Consider the following 347-nt stretch of genomic DNA (forward strand, 5'->3'; position numbering starts at 1 on the left):
GGTTCCCGGTACCGGAGAAAAACAAAAAAAAAAAAAAAAACTTGTATCTGTATAGAAAATTTTAAAAATCTCACAATATTATTTTAAAATTTATAAGAGTATACATAATTATATATAATTTTATGTAATCTGTGATCTTAAACATGTATATGCAGTTACCACTGGGATAAACTGGGTGAAAAACACATGAGATTTTTTAACAATTCCATGTGAATTTACATGTGAAATACATGTGTAATACATGTGTATGAGCTATTTGCTGACAGAACTTAACTATATCATCTACACCTCTAAAAGTGTCTGTATCCAACATGATCAAAATACTTGTCACTTATAAAGAAAATAGA

This window comes from Chinchilla lanigera, unplaced genomic scaffold (assembly GCF_000276665.1).
Source record: "Chinchilla lanigera isolate Chin_1 unplaced genomic scaffold, ChiLan1.0 scaffold00036, whole genome shotgun sequence".
Classification (NCBI taxonomy): Eukaryota; Metazoa; Chordata; class Mammalia; order Rodentia; family Chinchillidae; genus Chinchilla; species Chinchilla lanigera.